This window comes from Lissotriton helveticus, chromosome 2_2, assembly GCF_964261635.1.
Source record: "Lissotriton helveticus chromosome 2_2, aLisHel1.1, whole genome shotgun sequence".
Lineage (NCBI taxonomy): Eukaryota > Metazoa > Chordata > Amphibia > Caudata > Salamandridae > Lissotriton > Lissotriton helveticus.
In genome coordinates, this window is record NC_136060.1 from 178,290,276 (window position 1) to 178,309,200 (window position 18,925).

Consider the following 18,925-nt stretch of genomic DNA (forward strand, 5'->3'; position numbering starts at 1 on the left):
CAACAAGAGTCCACAGTTTTGCACAACATATCTGCGCAAGTAGGGTGCTTTCTACTGGTTAATTACTAAGTACTACCTAGTTTGGTACAATGTACACTACATATTCTACACTAAAGCTGCATAATAGACCATGAGGAAATGTCACCAGTGACCGTGTGTGCATTTTGGCACTGTGATTATTCCTCATGCATCTTTATCCAGAAATCTGTGATAACAGGAATCTTCCTACTTCTGACTTTAATTCCCTATGGTCCCTTATCGTGGGCTTTATATGGTAAGGTATGTTTGAACTCACCCACGTTATTATAAATTTAGTTTTTTTCTCTTGTGCTGGACTCAGTTGGTCTTACTAAGAGACTTTTCATGGTTGCAGTTTGCAGACCCTCCACCGGGGATGGAATGGCTTTGGCATTTGATTCTAAATTAAGAATCTGCGGCTTGGTGTCTCTATCAGATGACCAAGTTACTTATCTTTGGGAACGCATTATCTGGTTAAGACAGGATCTAGCCACAGATTCCTTAATGACCCTCACATTCTCCCTGTTCAGCGAACTTAGTGATTTTGGGTCTCAATTAGTTTGCTTTGGTTTTTTACATCGTAAAAGGAAGAAAAAAAAAAGAGGGAAGAATACAGTGATTGTTGGATATATGGGCTCTCTTTCATCTCAAGGTTTTTGTTATGAAATTCACATACTGAATTATGGTTAGGAACTCAGTAATTATTTGACACATGAGCATCTTTTGATTTAGTACACTGTTCAATAGACAGTTTCTATTTGTGGCTCTGCGTTTCCAGTGTGGGAAACAATCCAGAAGAAAGTGACGTCGGCTCATCAGCAAGGGAGTTATATAGACTCTGACATCACATACGGTGGATGACGTCGATGCAGAGTAGCACAACACCCTCTGCTGGTGCGTGGATGAGCTATGGGAAAATGTTCCGGATCTAGTCTCCTGCCTGGGGAGGATTCTAAAATAAGGAATCTGTGGCTAGATCCTGTCTCTACCAGATGTTCGTTACTGAAGGTAAGTAACTTGTTCTTTACGCCCTTGAATGTCCATGCACAAAGCAATATGTGGGCAGTCTGACTTTACCTGTCCACAAGCACATACTCCAATATTTTAGAGCAATTTTAAATAAGGATCGTAGTTGTCCTTTGGCCTTTCATTTCGAGAAGAACCACCAAAGCAATCCCACAGAATTGATGTTTAGTTGCCTGGCACACTTAACTGAGAGAAAAAGAGGGGGCAACAGAGAGAAAGAACTCTGTAGTCTGGAAACGTATTTCATATTGGACCTAGACAACAAAGAGGCTTGTGGCTTCAATGAGGATTACAAAATATGCACATGCCTAGAATAGCTGCCCTTTCTTCACTGAACATTCCAAAGTAACATTTCTGTGCTGATTAGGATTTGACCACAGTCATAGAGTAAGACAAACACAAAGTATTTTGAACAGTTTATAGTTTCTTTTGTTCTTAAGTGTTTATTTTGTACGATATATAGTACACTTGATGGATTCAAACAAGTTACTTTGTGCGCATAGAATTAGGTCTAGTTTTAATATTTACCCATTTGCGTTCTGATGTTGAAAAGTGAATTTGTTAGTATGCTACTGAGCATTGTATAGCACCTTAGGATGGCCTTTGATTATTAAACCCAATTGGGAGAGTATACAGCATATCTTTGTCTGTTATGTGAGAAGACTAGTATAACATTGCATTTTGGGTAATCTTAGGAGCAGGCAATGCCCTATGACTCTGTCGCCATTAGCACTTACTGGTAATCATGAAAATCAAATGCCTGACTCTAATTCAAGCATCATAATAATCAGAATGACATTTGTTTTCGAATCCTGACATCATAAATACACTGTAAATATTTGAGCACTTTTATTTAGCACGATTTTGGCTAGATGTGTTACAACTGACTACTATGCCGTATGAATTTGTTATCATTCCGTTTTTCTGCAAACTAAAATCAACTGCTTGTATAATTGTATTATTGTACTTGCATGAATTAACATGTTATAAGATGGCAGCAAAAGAAGAGCAGTGGAAACACATCCATACCTTTGTTTGTTTCTATGACTATTGTTGGTCAAGAGCAACTATATAAGCATTTTGAGTAATGGTGCTCACTATCGTGAACAAGGTTGTATGTGACAACCAAAAAGCTTTGACTTGCTTCACTCATCCCGTAATAAAAACTATTGTAAACTACGTTTGGAGTGCCATGCTCTGCTTCAATGAACTGGAAGACAAGACTGCCTTTATATGTGAGGTATTGGCAGATGCTTCGTTCCAGCGGCACCACTGCAGCTTTGGCTGCACACCAGCATCTGCTAGTGGAGGACCGATATATATATCAGAATTGACTAAAAAGTAAATAGCATTCTTCATTAACTCTAAAGATTGTGGTTGTGCAGGGTTTTTTTCAGTTTTATATGTTTACACTGGTGAGAGCTATTTCCCTTCCAGTGGGGTTTTATCAGTTATTATCGGTTTAAACCTAAAACTGGACAGCCTAAACATACTGTATCAAGGTATGATGACTGCCAAAATGAATTAGAGAAATAGGGGTCAGTATGACTCAACACGAAGAATTGTGACAGAAATTAGATATCTGTAATTATGAGCAGAGTCAAAAGAATGTTTTACTAAGCATATTCCTGCTAATGAATACGCTCACTGGCATCAGCTGGTTAACTTATAAAATCACAAAGACCGACGAAAAATGTAATTTAGCTGTATATAAAAACTACAGACCCACCAATGCCTCATTATGGGTGGAGTGGCACTCATGTATTTAAATGAGAAAGTGAAAAGGGACAATGTGTAGTACCATGATCAAGACCGTGATGGTTGAAGCAAGTAGGAGGAGAGAGATGGATTGATTTAATAAACATATGCTTGAAATCCCAAAAGAGACTGCAGCAAACTTTCTTTGATGATTAATGGTTTAGCAAGGCTGGCCCTACCTTGCCGCAAGCATTACAATTTTTCTGGTGTATTTTATTCAAAACCATACCTTTTCTACATGCAATGACAATAAAATATTAATGTTGCCATAGTCCAACACTGTTCTGAAGCAGGTTAACATAAAACCACAAACACTGGGAGCTAATCATCAATTCAATAATGTACCATCTGAAATGATATTTAAAAGGGACATGACGTACCTTAAGTTGGTAGATCGTTCACATTACCGCCTAGGGATTTTTCCATGTCTTCTTCATTACATCATGATGTGAACCACCTCCAAGACAGTTTTATCTCTCCTGGGTGCAAAGAGGGGACTTGGTAAGTGAAGCACATTAAAACAAAATAAACATAGAATATACCCATTGGCAAAACCAATACCTCTCATTACTGAGAGATGATCTGTTGTCTTTGTGAATGCTTGCTTGAGTAGGCATTATCTGATGCAAAAAAATCCATCAAAGTCACAACGGTAGTATCTTTTGTTTTAATTCATTTTTTTCAAGTAGTGTTTAAAAAACCCAAGTTAGTAACCATCCAACATTGGCCATAGTGAATAGTGCACAATATATTTCTTTTACAGGTCTTGCAGCCTAAAGTCAAAATGTGTTCCAAATGCCCAGGCAGACATAGATTTGCATCATGTACAATACTGATTTATTTAGCACATGTAATGTTTTGCATATATCACACACGAAACGTCTCCCTGTGGATTAGTTTTTTTAGAGAGTTTGTTCTCCATTAGCTTTGACATCTCGGTGTGTTGCCTTATGGCTTCCTAATCATACTTGGAATTCTGATCCTTACTGTAGACTGAATAAAGGGACTGGAAAAGCTGGTCATACCCAAACTGGATTTCTGAAAGCCAGAAAACAGGGAACTATTTTCACCTAACAGCAATAGGTAGATATGAACAAGAAAGTGAAAAGGGAAATGTACTGTTTTTAGAGAGATCACGTTTTGGAAAATGATCTCTCAAGTTAGTCTTAACTAGTCAAGTATCAGGTTCAAAAGGTAAAAATTCGTAATTGCCACCGTTTGTTTTCTGACATATAAAATTAATCTCATACGACAATGGCATATAGGGAACTCCATCAGGGTGTTGGTTAAAAAAAAATTCAATGCTGGTCCCACGTCTCGATAAAGTCAGTACGTCTGTATTATTTCAGCTAATCCATGATCTGTTTAAGTAAACAACATGCAGTTTATTTGTGCGGCACTTTTGACGCTCATTTAGCTTAGGTGTTACTTACATGTAAATAATATTTTTTGAGCAGTTTTGGTGTTGACAAGAATTGGCTGCATGTTTTAGGTGTGCAAAGTTTAAAGGAATTTACCTGTGAGGGGTATATTCTTGGCTCTGAAAGTTAGAAAATCTTGGAATACTATTTAAAAATAATAACGCGTAGACGCGCAGTCACACTAGTTGAACACGTATCTTTGCTAGAGATTACACAAACAATGTGCGCAGTGTCCTTTTAAATACGTTTGTTTTAGCTGTGTGTTGACGGAGCAGATGAAAAAGAGCTTTCAGGAATACTGCAGAGAGGGGTGTTGGCTCTGCCCACACGTTGATGGCTTAAATACAGGATTTTTATTTGGGAGACGTTGTGTCAGTCCCTTTCATCATGAGTTCCACTGGCTCTTCTGTTCAGGTGGTGGCATTGGGAACACCATGACACTCTCTATTTTAGTTAGCTTATTTTTGTTTCATTGCCTGCATTCAGTCTGCCTTCACAAGTTTGTTAAGTAGATCAGTGTCAGGGCTGCAGTCAAACCGGTCTCCCTCTATCAATGTTACTGCATTGAACTGAGTCCTTGCATGAGGGAGTTAAAAAGGTAATGTCATCGTGAGGGCTGCAGTCCAACCAGTCTCCCTCTATCAATGTTGCTGCATTGAACTATGTCCCTGCATCAGTGGTTAAAAAGTCAATGTAAGTGTCAGGGCTGAAGTCCAACCGGTCTCCCTATATCAATGTTGCTGGATTGAACTTTGTCCCTACATAAATGAGTTAAAAAGTAGATGTAAATGTCAGGGCTGCAGTCCAACTCGTCTCCCTATATCAATGTTGCTGCACTGAACTTTGTCCCTGCATCAAGGAGTTAAAAAGTCAATGTAACTGTCAGGGCTGCAGTCCAACCGGTCTCCCTATATCAATATTGCTGCACTGAACTTTGTCCCTGCATCTGGGGGTTAAAAAGTCAATGTAAGTGTCATGGCTGCATTCCAACTGGTCTCCCTATATCAATGTTGCTGCATTGAACTAGGTCCCTGCATGAGGGGGTTAAATAGCCAATCCCTGTAACTCTGGTGGGAAGCCCCAGAACTCATATCAGTGTGTCACAAGCTGCTCTGATACCAGTGAGTGATGACACCCAGTGAGCCACTGTTTCGCTTTTTAGTTTAGCCGATGGCGCTGTACTCACAGGGAGTGTGAATCTTTTTCTGCCACTGCTTCACTAAGTCTCCGCACATGCACCCAAGCCTCCAAGTCCATGTTCTGCTGGTAACAAGCTACAACTGTAGGCGCACGTTCATCAGCTGTAATTATCTTGGCAAACGAGTTGCTCATTCTGAGGACAGGTGCAGTCCATGGGCACCTCATCCTCCAATCTTACATCAGCAATACGAGCAGCACTAGAATATTACCATAGCCTCCTCAACCTTGTATCCCCTACAACCCTTCACTGCAGGTTTACCACAGGGTGCCAGCAATCTCAGATGAAGTCCTTCACAGTGGGAATGTGTGAGAACAAGGGATGAGCGGTGTGCCAGTGTTATCAGTGTGCCTCTCTGTGTGAAAGGTGAGTGGTGTGCCTGTCTGAGTGCAAGTTATGTGGTGTGCCCATGTGAGGACAAGGTGAATGGTGTTCTCGTGTGATCAGTGTGCTTGTGTAAGTGAAGAGCAAGTGTGTGTCTTTACGAGTGCAGGGTGAGCACTGCAGGATGAGCAGTGTGCCTTTGTGTTTGCAGGGTGAACGGTGTACTTGTGTGAGTGCAGTAGAAAGAATGTGGTTGTATGAGAACAGTGTGCAAGTTGCCCCTATGTGAGTGCAGGTTGAGCAATGTGCCTGTGTGAGCCGAGTGCTAGTCTAAGTAAAGATTTTGGGTTGTGCGTTTGTCAGTCAGTGCAGGTTGAGTACTATGTCTGGGTGAGCAGTGTGTGCCTACAGGATTGAAGAATAACAGGAGTGCCTTTGTGAATGCAGAATAAGCAGTTTGCCTGTTTGAGTAGGGAGAGAGAGGTGTGTCGGTAGGAGTACAAGGCAAGGGTTGTGTCTGTATTCGACTTTTGAGAGTGAAGGGTGAGAGGTATGTCAGTGTGAGGGTTGGGAGAGTGGTGTACCTGTGTGAGTGCAGTGTGAGAGGTGTGACCATGTGAATTCATGCATGTGCCTGTGTACCTGTGTGTCTTAGTGCCTACGGAAAGAATAGTGTAATTATATGAGTGTAGGGTAAGAGTTGTGCACACGCAAGTGAATGATGAGGGTTGTCCATGTGTGAGGGCAGGGGAAGCAGTCAACTTGTATGAGTGCAGGATAAGATGTGTACCTATGTGAGTACAGAGTGAATGGTGTGCCTGTGTGAGTGCAGGAAAATGGGTGTGTGTGTACTGTGCAAGGTGGGAGTTGTGCCTGTGTATGAGTGTAGGGTGAGAAGTGTACTTGTGCAGGTGCAATGTGAGAATTGTGACTGTATGAGAGCAGGATGAGTGGTGTGCATGTGCAAGCGCTGATTGAGTGTGCATCTGAGTAAGTGCAGAATCATCAGTGTGATTGTGCAAGCCTATAGTAAGTGGAGAGCATGTGTGAGAGCAGGGTAAGCAGTGTGCCATCTGAGTTCCGAGTGAGCTGACATACATGTGTGAGTGCAGGGGGGGTGCATTTTTTTTTGTTTTACGATTTGTAGAGCGCGCAAATATCCATGGGTGTCTCGGCGCTAGAGGATCGTGTACAGTGTCATATAGCAGGGAGCCGCTGGCTGAATAACCAGGTTCCTGTATTCCTTCTACTGGTTGAATAACCAGGTTTTTGTCTTTTTTCTGAAGACCAATAGAGATTGGCTGGATCTAATCTCTGCTGGGAGGGTGTTCCAGAGTTTTGCAGTGGCCACGGTAAAGCGTCTATCTCCCCAGGTAACAGTTCTTGTACGGGGGACCAAGAGGAGATTAGCTGTGGAGGACCGGAGGTCTCTAAAGGGAACATATGCCTCTAAGGCATTGTTGAGGAAGAGGGGACCAGCTTTGCGAGATGCCTTATAGGCAATACACAAAGCCTTGAACTTTATGCGGTTTCTCACAGGAAGCCAATGATAATGTCGAATGATGTGTGAGATAGATTGTCGTTTCGGGGTTCCAGATAGCATTCTGGCCGCGGAGTTTTGAACAAGTTGAAGTCTGGTAATGACTTTATTTTGGGCATTCATAAGAAGAGTATTACAATCGTCTATGGTAGACATTACTAGAGTGCTAACCAGTGTTTTCCCTGCATTTAGGGGTAAGAATGGTAGTAGTTTTTTTATCATTCGCATCTTGAAGAATGATGATGATACCACAAAATTAGCGTGAGGTGCAAAGGACAACCTGTCATCAAATATCACACCCAGGTTTCTGACTTTGGTGACAGGTACTGGGGGAAGGCCTTGTGACGCAGGCCACCAACTGGGTGACCAGGTAGGCAGTAGATTACCAAATATCATGACCTCTGTTTTCTCAGAGTTCAACTTGAGACATTTTGTGGTCATCCAACTGCTGATGGCAAGCATGCCCTTCTGAAATTTAGCTGCTACTATGTCACCGTCCTTGTGTATATGGAGCACCAGTTGGGTGTCGTCGGCATAGGATGTGAGTCCCATCCTGTGTGATTTGATGACTTTAGCTAAGTCCGACACATAGATATTAAAGAGTGTCGGACTTAAGGATGGGGGACACCACACGGGAGGGCTAATTGAGAGGAGTTAAAGGGACCGATGTTTACCGATTGAGTACAGTCGGTAAGAAAGGAGGATAATAGGGCTTTGGCTGTCTGATGAATGCCCATGTGTGAGACACGGTAGATCAAGATGGTGTGATTGACCGTGTCAAAAACTGCTGATAAATCCAGCAGTATAAGGACAGAGGTTCCTCCTTGATCGAGGATGATTCTTAAATCCTCTGTTGCTTTGCTTAGCGCAGTCTCTGTACCATGGCCTTTACGAAAGCCAAACTGAGTATCATCCAAGAGTTGGTGATCTTCGATATATTTAGAGAGCTGTGTATTGATCACTTTCTCAAAAATTTGGCAGGGAAAGGAAGACTTGCTCTTGGTCTATAGTTCTTAGGTTCGTTCATGTCCAGATTAGATTTTTTTAGTAGTGGTTTAATAATGTTTTTTTTCCAAATCTTTGGGTATGTGCCAGATGCAAACATAGCATTGCAGATGTTAGACAATGTGGGTGCGACTAAGTCCGCTAGTGGCTTTAGTATTGATGGGGGACAGGGGTCGGTAGCAGAGCCAGATTTAATAGTAGCTATTAGGTTTGAAATCTGTTCAGGACTGGTGCTTTCGAATTTTGCTAAGGAGTGTTCACATTCCGGGGGTTCTTGATTCAGTGGCTGGTTATCTTTATGGGTTTGAGATGAAAAATTGGTGTAGATGTCGTTTTTTTTTTTTTAAATGTTTTTATTAACCTTTTGTCAAAAAGCTCTCACAGTGCATATGAATGCAATTGGTGACGTTACAACAGTACAAACATGCCAACAGGATGTAAACAGTATTCATATGTTGTGCAAATCGGAGGCATGGGTCCGTCAGAGTCTGGCGCATCGTGAGCTTAGGGGGGAACTGGGGAAGAGAAATGGGGGAACATGTGTGTGAAGAATGTGACTGGTAACCATATCAGAGGAGGTGCGGGGGGGGGGGGAGTAAAACCGGGGAGGAGGGGGGGAAGGTCGGAGACCGAGCCGGGGGAGCAGGATCAGATAGATTGTTCGGGACACATCTGCAAGAGGTTGGGGGGGGAGAGGGGAGACCGGAGACGTGGGGGGGGTCATGTCGTGTACACCCTAATGGGGCGTTGATGCTGTCGGTATCGTAGCGTCACGTTGGGAGGTACTAGGGGTATTGCGCTTATGGGCTTGCATAAACTGGTAGGACAACGCGGCCCATTCTAGGGATATGGGGTGTTTACGCTGACCTTTCGCTTCCTCCTCCCTCAGGGCGTCCTCCTCTGCTGCCGCCCACTTTTGCATCGCACTCACCCATATCTCAAACGAGAGACCGGTGATCGCTCGCCACTACATGGCTATGTTCCTTTTTGCTAGGAGCAGGGACATAGCCACGTATCGGACCTGTATTTTGTGTGTATTTGGCCAGTGAAAGATTCCCAAATCAACTGCTTCCCAGGTGTGTAGCTCTGTGAGACCCGTGAGATTGCAGATGGACTGGAGTATGGCTGACCAGTAGGTCTGATGGGCTGGGCAGCTCCAAAACATGTGTTGGAAGTGTGCATCGGGGGAGCGACATCTGGGATATACGAACAGTGTGTCGGGGTAGGACCGTTGGAGACGCGCCGGAGTCTGATATGCCCTGTGTAAGATATAGTACTGTATCTTTTTGAACCTTGCGTTTCTAGACACTTTCTTCGGAAATTCCAGCGCTCTGTCCCAATACCGGTCGTGCAGTTGCCGCCCAAACTCGTCTTCCCATGTGGGGCTGAGCAGGGGCTTGTGTGTGAGTTCTCTAATTGACTTATACAGCCATGTGACAAAGTGTCGGCCAATGCCCATATAAAGGATAGTGTGGACTACAGGGTGTGCTGCGGGCTCGCGAGTTGTAAGGTCGCTGTGTGGGCGAAAGCAGTTGATGAGTTGGCGACGTGTCAGAAACTGCCCCGGGGGGAGGTCGTGGTCCTCCATAGATGCTCATACGGGTGAAGCTGTCCCTCCGCAAACAGAGCTTCTGCCTCCGTGACCTCAGATTCCGTCCACGCTCGCAACATGGCGCTTGTAAAATAGGTGTCCCCTCTTGGCAACCCCACCAGCGGTAGCCGTGGGGAATAGCATGGGGTCTTTGCTGCAATGCGATGAATTTGTTGCATGCATTGGCGAGCCCCTGACACTTGCAAGGGGTAGGTCTGACGGGGTTTGGTGCCCGGGAGTAGTAGGCGACAGAGCTCGGGTATGGTAACAGGGCCGTACATTGTGCTCGTCTCCCCGGTGTGCCTGCCCGCCGTCCAATACGATAGCCACTGAAGTTGCGACGCGAGAAAGTACGACTCGAAGGCGGGGGCACCCAGACCCCCCTGTGTGGTGGGTAGCTGGAGTTTGGTGAGGGCTATTCGATGTCGGCCGTTTCCCCACACGAGTGCCCAAAGGAGCATGTCCAATTCGTGGAAGAAACTTCCGGGCGGTACGACCGGTAGGTTTGTGAAGTAATACAATAGTCGGGGGACGATGACCATTTTTGCTAGGGCTACCCGACCGATTGGGGCTAGTGGGAGGTTTTTCCAGAAGCCCACCGAGGAACGAATACTGGCGAGTACCTTGCAGTGATTGCCCTCGTAGATGTCGGTGGGAGAACGGTAGAGGCGGACCCCTAGATAACGGGGAGCGCCCGTGTTCCAAGGTAGGCTCTGCATGCCAATCGGTATCGCCTGAGGAGCGAGAAAATGATGCAGGGGGTACACTACGGATTTCTCCCAGTTCACCTGGAGGCCTGATGCCTCCGCAAATTCGGACAGTACTGTCCATATGGGGGTCAGGTCCTCGGTGATAACCCGGATGTACAGCAGGAGGCCATCCGCGTACATAGATCATGCTATTGACTATTATACTGTACCCAAAATTATGTTTAGTCACCCTCCTGTTGCCCTCACCCCCTGTTTCTGTGAAGCGCTCTGATATCTGCAAAGATCTTGTTCGCGCTATATAAAACTCTGAATAAATAAATAAATAAATAAATAGAGAGGCAGTGGACAGTATCCGCTATAGGAAGGCCCCAGGCGGTTCCCTCCTGGCGCAAGCGGATGGCCAGTGGCTCTACCGCCAAGGCAAAGATCAGGGGCGAAAGGGGTCAGCCCTGTCTGGTAACCCTCTCGACCTGCAGCGGGGACGAAATGTATCGACCCAGCCTGACCCAAGACAGGAGATTGGTGTATAGAAGCCGAGTGTATTGTAGCAGGGTTGGGCCTATTCCCGTCCGGCGAAGGATGGCAAATAGGTATGGCCAGGTCACAGTATCGAAAGCTTTTTCGAGGTCAAGTATGATGCAGCCCGCGTGGGGGAAGGCGTCTCCCACCTGATCCTGGACATAGAAGACCCGTCTAATATTCTGAGACGTGTTCCTGCCGGGGACAAAACCGTTTTGGTCTGGGTGGACCAGGGGGCGTAGTATCTGTTCGTACCGGCCGGCAAGTATTTTCCCCAAAATTTTGCAATCAGCCGATAGGAGCGTGATGGGGCGGTATGTGGACAGTTGTTGCGGGTCTCTATGCGGTTTAAGAAAGGACACAATGACCGATTCCCGCAGCGATTCTGGGAGTTCTCTCCGATCGAAGGCGTCTGCAAAAATGGCGGTCAACCGGGGAATCAACAGGGGGGAGTAGGTACTGTAGTACTCAAGTGGTAGCCCGTCGAGGCCCGGGGCCTTGTTCCGCGCCAAGGAGTGCATCGCGCAGGCGACGTCAGCTGCTGTTATTTTCGTATCTATGGAAACCCTGGTTACCTCTGCGATATGGGGGAGCAACAGCGGGTCCAGCATCTGGGTGCTGTACACCGCAGCGTAGTATTGCCGGAACGCATCTAGAATGTCTTGTTAGGAGCGCACCAGAGTGCCCGCGGTGGTCCGGATGTCGGTGATGGGTGCGGTTTCAGTGTCTTGGCGCGCCAACCAGGCCAGTACCGTACCTGTTTTGTCACGCTCTCTGTGTACCCGAGCGGCGTAAGCGCAAAAGTTGAATTTTCGCAAGTCCGCTAGGGCAGTAGCATATTTTGGTTTTGCCTCTGCCACCTGATCCGCCGTAGCGACCGGGCATCCTCCTGTTTGGTGAGTGTCGCTAGCGTGCGTTCTGTGTTGATGAGCGTGTGCTCAAGTGTGCGGCGAGCCCCCACTATCTGTATAATGCATGCGCCCCTTGCAACCACTTTAAATGCGTCCCATTCCACTAACCTGGAGGTGGCGGACCCTGTGTTGTGAGTGAAATAATCCTGGACTGTCTGCGCGTGCTCGTGCCGGAATACCTGGTCCGTGAGGCAGTCCCGCGGAAGACGCCATGTGGGCACCGGTGGGTGGGGCGGTCTCCATCGGATACATAGTATGTGTGCATCGTGGTCTGATACTACCCGGCCTAGGTAGTCAGTGTGTTGGATCTTAGGTATTAGTGACGGGGTACATAAAAATCTGTCTAATCGAGTTCGCATGGTGTGTGGGATGGAGTGGAATGAGTATAACCGTGTGTGGGGATGGTGCACTCTCCACGCGTCCACCAACGTCCAGTGACTGATCGGTCTGATTGTGCAAGGGCAGGAGAGTGTTGTGGCGGTGGGTGGGACCTGTCGAGTGTAACATCAAGTTCACAGTTATAGTCGCCCCCTAGAATCCATTGGAGAGAAGCGAACTGGGCTAGCACGCCCAAGAGGGAGTCCGGGAATCTATCCTGCTCGACATTGGGCGCGTAAATGCTGCCTAACAGGACTGGCTGTCCGTCCAGTATTCCTTCCATCAGGGCATACCTCCCCTCCTTATCCACTACTCTGCGCGTTTCCTGAAAGGGAGTGCCGGGGCGAACCCAAATAAGTGCGCCGCGTGCGAACGCAGAGTATGGTGTGGCGCATAGGATTCCTCGCCAGCGGGATCGCAATTTATCCGTCTCAGGTGCTGTTAGATGCGTTTCTTGCAGGAACGCAATGTGGGCATGTTGGCGCTTTATGTATGCATACGTTGTATATCTCTTGCGCGGCGTGTGGAGGCCTCGCTTATTCAGGGTAAGTATACTAACATCTGCGTGCTGCATGGGGATGTGGGTGAGAGACCACCTGTGCCCTGGTGCGTGTTCTCGGCTGTGGGGTATACAGGTGCAAAGGATGATGTTTTTGCGCTGCGCGTGGAAAGAGCCCTCGTATGCCCCCCTCCATATGTGTCGGCTGACTCATGTCTCCTGTGGGGTATAAGGGGTGAGATAACAGGGTAAACAGAACATGCAACTGGGTGGGAGACCTGTCCCAATACCTGGGACGCATCGGCGGGTCCGATACATCCAAACCAGCGCTCCTAGAGCCAGGGAGCGAACAGTCAATTCGTAGGGGTGGCAGGCCGAGTCTGTGAGGCGTGTACCTTTCGGGGAGTTAGCAGGAGAAATGATCGTCAATACGGGGTGAAGTGCGTCCAGTGTGTCCTGACGCGAATGGCGGGTGGCTCCCAGCCGGGAGTCCTTACCTACAGGAGCTCTTCAGCGAAGCGTGTTGCCGGGCTACAACCGGTAGTACCCCTAGTGGGCAGTATCAGCGATCAGTGGTGTGACCGGGGGCATGGTATCAGAATCAACAGTGGGACGGGCCGAGTTACTGTCCTCTTCACTGCTTGAGGAAAAGAGATGAGGGATCCCCTCAACGTCCTCCTCCGATTAGGGAGCCCCGAGATCAGCAACGGCCCGAAGGGTCTTCCTGCGCGAGCTGTTCCAGGTCCGTGGAATCAACCTCATGACGCCTTGCGGGGTCCCTCCAGTTCTGTTGACCTTGCGGTTGTGGTTGCTGAGAGGCCTGTCTCCTGTTGTGTGGTGTCCTGTGGGTGCGTTTTTGTGGCATGGCCGTAGCCGATCCCTGCGCGCAGTGGCGATCCGCCCAGTCCCAGGCCTCCGCCGCCCTGGGAAAGAAGTGTATGGAATCGGCATGGATGACTTTCAGGCAGGCTGGAAACAGCAGGGAGTACTGAATGTCATTTGCCAGTAGGCGACATTTCACCTCCAGGAAGGACGCCCTGAGTTTTTGCACAGCCTTGGCGTAGTCAGGGAATATCATGACCTGCTGGTTTTTGACCTGCAGGGGGCCTGCACGCCTGGCCGCCCGCAACACCACGTCGTGATCCTGAAATGAAGGAATTTCACGAGCAGGGGGCGAGGGGCAGTGCCGGGACCCAGTGGGCTCGTTCTAGAGAGAAGAAGGCAGTGCGGTCCTTGGTTGGAGTGAAGGACTTCACCCAGGCCTCCATGTATTCAATGGGGTGTGCCCCCTCGATCCCCTCCGGAAGTCCCAGCACACGTATGTTACAGCACCGGGAACGTCCCTCCAAATTGTCCACCCGTTCCTCCATTGTTGCCAAGCGATCCATGGCCGTCCGAAGTGTGTGCTGCTGCGTCTCTCTCCCAGGGTTGGCTGCATATCCGCAAGAGACCGCTCTCCCTCCCTCACCCTATCTGCCAGCTTCCATTGATCGTCGCGGATAAGGTTAATGTCCGTCGTGAGAGTGACCAGGCGCTCTTCCATGGAAGCCCTGGAAAGTTCTATGCCCGCCAGGACACGGTCCAGCTTGTCAGAGATAGTAGGGTCCGGCAGTGGCGCAGGCATTTTAGAGAGGGCGCTGGTGCGGGGTTGGTTTTCTGGCGCCGTTTCAGGGATCGATGTTTGCTGTGTGGCCCTCGGCTTCCCCATGGTGCTGACCCCAGGTGTCGTTCCCGCGCTTTGCTGCTTCGGACGCGGGGATGAGGTCAAGGTGTCGCGCCCCTGGGTGGTGGCCGAGTTACTCGCCGCCCTTTTGCGGTAGGGGGCGTAATGCGCCATTAGATCTCCAGCGCCCCAGTGGGGGCCACTCCACCGCGCCACCAGCCGTGCCGATCTGGTGGGGCCCACAATGCGCTGCTGGTCCACTTCAGTTCCTCCCAGTGCTCCCGCGCACAAAAGGAGTTCACCCCCCACGAGCAATCCAGTCCCAGCCAGGCGATGTATGTCCTGAAAACGCCTGGGGTGATCACTCACTATGGCACGACAGAAGGCAGGCCCAAGCTCCGTCCTGGTCACTGGGCCTCGGCCACCATCTTGAGGTCAGGCAGTGGTGATGTGATGGCCGGCCCACAGTTGTTGCATCAAGGTCAGCGAGGGTCTCGGGGGGGGGGGGGCCACGGGGAAGCCAGTGACGCATGGCACTCACCCCCAGGTGTCTGTCCCTCAGGTCCCCTGGGAGAACTGGCCGCTCCGGCGTCACTGCTCCGCGGGCGCCATGTCAGGGTCAGGCCGGCTCCGGCGTCAGAACCCCCGCCGATCGCCGGGCCTCCGGGGGTAGGTTGGCCGCTGATTCCCACTGGGGCCAATGTCCGTACTGGGTTGGGGGCCACCTCCGACCCCAGCGATGATCCTTACCCTCGCGGTGGCGCCCCCTGCTGCCCGGCCTCCTCCGCCGGCCCCCGAGCGTCCCCGGCCCCTCGTCATCACAGGGCGATGTCGCCGGTCGCGGCGGTAGAGGATGAAGGGGACCGCTGAATGGCCGGTTCCAGCCTTGTGCACCCGCCGGGTGCGCCCGCAGTGTGTGGATGTCTGGGCGGTCTGCGGTTCCGATGCCCGTCCCGATCAGGAGCGGGTCGCCGCCTTTTTGAGCCCGGGTCCGCGGGCCAAAGTCGGCGCTGGTTGCTGTTTACCGACTTCCCCCGGTGCCGCCAGGGCTCAGCTGTCCGGGAGGCTGTTTGTCCCCCCAAGGTGATGAGGATAACCGGACTTCTGGGCCGCCCGTCTGCAGAGCCTCAGCAGACCGCTGCCGTCATTGTGGCTTGCTAAGCCACGCCCCCGGTGTCGTTAACCTTTTCAAAGAAGTAATCAGCAAGGGAGTTGCATAATGCCTGAGAAGAAGCTGGATTACAATTTGAGACTTGTCCAGATAATTTAGCAACTACCTGATAAAGCTGTTTACTGGAATTTTGGGCGGTCTCAATCTGAGTGATGTAGTACTTGCTTTTCTCCTGAGCAAATAACAGTTTGTATTTGTTGAGAGAATCTTTGTAACGAGTTTTCTCTTGATTATTGTAGGTTTTACGCCACTGCCTTTCGTGATTCCTACAGACTTTCTTCTGTGCTCTTAGGGTTTCAGAAAACCAGGGGGCTGATGGGGAGCAGCGGTTTTTCGAGAATGTTTTTTTTGGCACCAGTACATCAAAAGCATTATTCAGCCAGTTAGAGTAGTTTGATGCTGCTAAGGCAGGGTCTAGGCAGGGTTCTGGTTGGGTAAGGGTTAGGTGTGCTTTGAGTAGGAGCAGTGTTCGATATTGATTTTCTGTCAGTAATGATATTGAATAAGATGGCGTAGTGGTCTGTCCAGACCAGGGGAAGAATAGCTTTTAAGGAGATACTTAGTGCATTAGAGAAAAGGCCATCTAACGTATGTCCAGCTAAGTGTGTAGGGTCAGCTATTCGTTGTGAGAGACCAAGTGCCTCTAATTCTGATAATAGCAAGATTGTATCGTTATCAGTTGTATTTTCGAGATGAAAATTAAAGTCACCCAGAATAATAATGGTGGGTTCAGTGGCCACGAGTTACAGTAATTTGTTCAGTGAGGCAAGAAAGGCAGTCCGCGATCCTGGGGGTCGATACAATAGGATGCCTTTGAAGATTTGGGAAGGGGTGAGCAAGATGGAAAAGCTCATTGCTTCACAAGTTTGAAGAGATATATTTTCAAGTTTAATGGGAACATTTTTGTGGTGGATAATCGCTAGCCCTCCCCCTTTTTTGATGGGTCTATCTTGACAGACGGATGTTTAACCCTCAGGAGTGGCGGCCGTGAGGTCTGGTCCTGAGGATGCGTCTGTCCAAGCTTCGGTTATAAACATCACATCAAGGTCATGTTCCGAGATAAAGTTATATATCTCATATTTATGTTTGACTAGTGAGCGAGCGTTCACCATTGCTGCAGTAACCGTTCCATGAGTATTGAGAGGGGGGTGTACTTGGGAGGTCCTTGAGTTGGGCTGGGTGAATATGGGTACTTCACAGATAGGACATGTATTTGGTAGGGGATTCAGGGAGGTATCTAACTCCACAAGAGGACAGTTAGTTACTGGGCGAAGATATTTGAGGTCGCTACCTGAGTAAGTTATTACCTTATCCGCTGAGTGAGTTGGGCCAGGGTTGGGGGCCCTGTCATCTAACGAAATAGTGTTGGGGGCGTGGCAACTAGCACGCTAACCCCCGACCCGAAAGCCTAGGCAAAGGTGCGTAATGGGCTTGCACTACCGGCGGGCGTGCTCATGTTTATTTGTAATTCAGTCCTATGTCACAAGGCCTTATCATTCACAAGTGAATCTGGAGGATGGTGTCATACCTCTAGTACCCCCACATCCATAGTATGAACACCGCAGTCCTCTTTGAGTTTGTGAGAATTGCTTTCTAGCTCCTTGCCTTCCCCCCCTTGGCGTCCTTGGCACTTTGCCCTGCCACATTTCTCCAGTTGAGATGTCGCGGTTCCCGGCTACTCACCTTTCCGTTAACTGATTCATTTATTAATACTAAACACACCGCAGACCGATTCGCCTCAAGGGGCTTTGAGACTGGCCAGGAGGGAGAGGGGGATTTTACATTTTAGGGTCCTATAATAATATGATAAACCAGAGGTGTGAGCGGTGGTGGGGGGAGGGGCGGGACGTGGGAGCTCTTATTCGCCCATTTAATACTCATCACCGGCCCGCGGCTCGCCTCCAGCCTCGCAAAGAGGCGGTAATGACTGGAGATGGGCGCCAATCTCATCAGAGCCGATTTGTCACGTCTTCTTCTTTTTACCCATTGGCCCGTGCGAGCTATTGGTGCGCTCTGCAATCAGAACGTAAAAAGTCTGATTGTGTTCACAGGTTAAGTGAGGCGCTGACCAAGAGGAGCTTTATCCGTGGGATGACGAGAACGTCTGTCACGCGCCTGCCCGCGCCTGCCCTAGTGCTACACCATGAATCTGAAACTCCTAAGTATGTGATCACGAGGCACTGTGTCTGTTGACAGAGTGCAATGGCAAACAGATTGTTTTTATTTGCACATTATTCACACCTTCCGAGCAACTAAATGCCTGCAGGCAGAGTGGCGCTTGCAAGCATTGGTCGCGCGCGCGCCACTCGCTTAAAGTTAAAAAAAGCACTGGAGTTGTGTGTGTTCGCGCACGCTAGAAGCAGGGGAGAGGAAGGGGCCTGCGCGATTTACTTGCAGGAGCGATAATTGCTACCATATGGTGGCGCTCGCTCCCACAAGTAAATCTCCTCACATGCACACGTTGCCATTGAAGGCAACGGAACGCGTGCACGTGTTTGGCTGAAAAGCCATGGCGATCAGAAAAGGTCTTTTTGCCTATGCTGCGCATGCGCGCTGCGTAGGCGAGACCTAAAAACAGAGAGCGGTAAAAGGAACGGTTGAGCGCTGGAAACCTCGATAATGGTATGGGAGACATATTACATTCTGTGACCAAGCCCACTATATGGCAAAACATGACAGATTGTATGAGGTGGGGAACAAGGATGGTAAGCTACTGGAATGGTTGCCACAACGAGAAGATGGGTCCATAGCTTACTTTCAGAGGAAGGTGAGAGGGCAGAGACAGCACAGGAGGTTGCCCAGATTTTTTGTGGCATTCCTGGGCAAACTATATACTTCATGATTTATGTTGCCCATGGAGGGGCTAAAAGGTTTTACAAGAGATATTCCTGCTCGACCCCTCTCTGTATATCATAGACTACTCTTAGAGAGACATAGAGGGAGAGATCGCAGAGGTGCTGAAACAATTCAAGACACGGAGGACCCCAGGACCCAATGTTTGCCACCGGAGTTTTTTAAATGTGTGTGTGGGCGGGATATAGTTACACTGCATAAGAGTGCGGTGTACGAAGCCCTGGAGGTTAGGATCTTATTTGTGACCTTGTAATAGTGACCATCGTCCTCATACCAAACAAGCATTTGCAATGCAATAGGTCTCGCATTAGGAAAGTTTGAGGTATTGGTATTGTAAATG

The 18,925-nt window shown here is 48.6% G+C and overlaps 1 protein-coding gene across 2 annotated transcripts in view; it reads right to left on the reverse strand.

Annotated features, from left to right (window-relative positions):
- Window positions 1-18,925, reverse strand: part of NSUN7 (NOP2/Sun RNA methyltransferase family member 7) — a 972,952-nt gene that overhangs the window by 938,701 nt on the left and 15,326 nt on the right. For both annotated transcript variants that reach the window (XM_078678273.1, XM_078678274.1), the window contains exon 2: window positions 3,183-3,281. The gene's annotated coding sequence lies outside the window, so the exon portion shown is untranslated. The remainder of the gene's footprint in view (window positions 1-3,182; window positions 3,282-18,925) is intronic.